Consider the following 744-nt stretch of genomic DNA (forward strand, 5'->3'; position numbering starts at 1 on the left):
TTTCTGTCTTGTTTGTATTTTCCATTTTGAGTTATCTCTCCAACTATTTCAATTTGTCCTTTAAATGTTACAAATTCATTAGAGATAAGGTGAATAACATCGGAAAAAAGTTTATTTGATATGAATTCATCCATATTTTTTAATTCATCAGAGATAATCTTGTCGTCTAAAATTTTCACTGGTATGAATTTTTTATCGTCTACAATTTCAATTTTATTCATATTTATGCCCAAAGCTTTGTTATTTCTTCTTATCAAACAGAAATGTTCTTTGTGTAAATAAAATACCCAATCAAATTCCTCTAATACTTTCTTTGGTTGAAAATGTCTATGTTCGGGCATATATATTTGAAAATTAGTATTAAATTTCTTATTGAATTCGCAGATTCTAGCAGATGTCATAACTCCTTTTCTATTTGATTTTTGAAAACTGTTGATGAAATCTTGAAATTCTCTCGTGTAGTCTTTGTTCAAAACATAATTTACGCATTTTACAAAGCAGCATCCATCACTCGGTATATAACAATTTATACCGATATATTCTTTTATCTTTTTGAGTAGGCTAACACCACTACCATTTTTTGATCTTTTTATTTCTTTGAAATTGTTTTTACGGAAAATGATTTTTCCTGTGAAATACCAATCGGTGGCATCTGATTTTTCATCCACTGTAGCGAAGAAATTGACAAAATTTTGGTATTAAAACCTACAAATTTCATGTCTTGTTTGTATTTTCCATTTTGAG

Source organism: Lottia gigantea (assembly GCF_000327385.1).
Source record: "Lottia gigantea unplaced genomic scaffold LOTGIsca_1108, whole genome shotgun sequence".
In the NCBI taxonomy this organism is placed as follows: domain Eukaryota; kingdom Metazoa; phylum Mollusca; class Gastropoda; family Lottiidae; genus Lottia; species Lottia gigantea.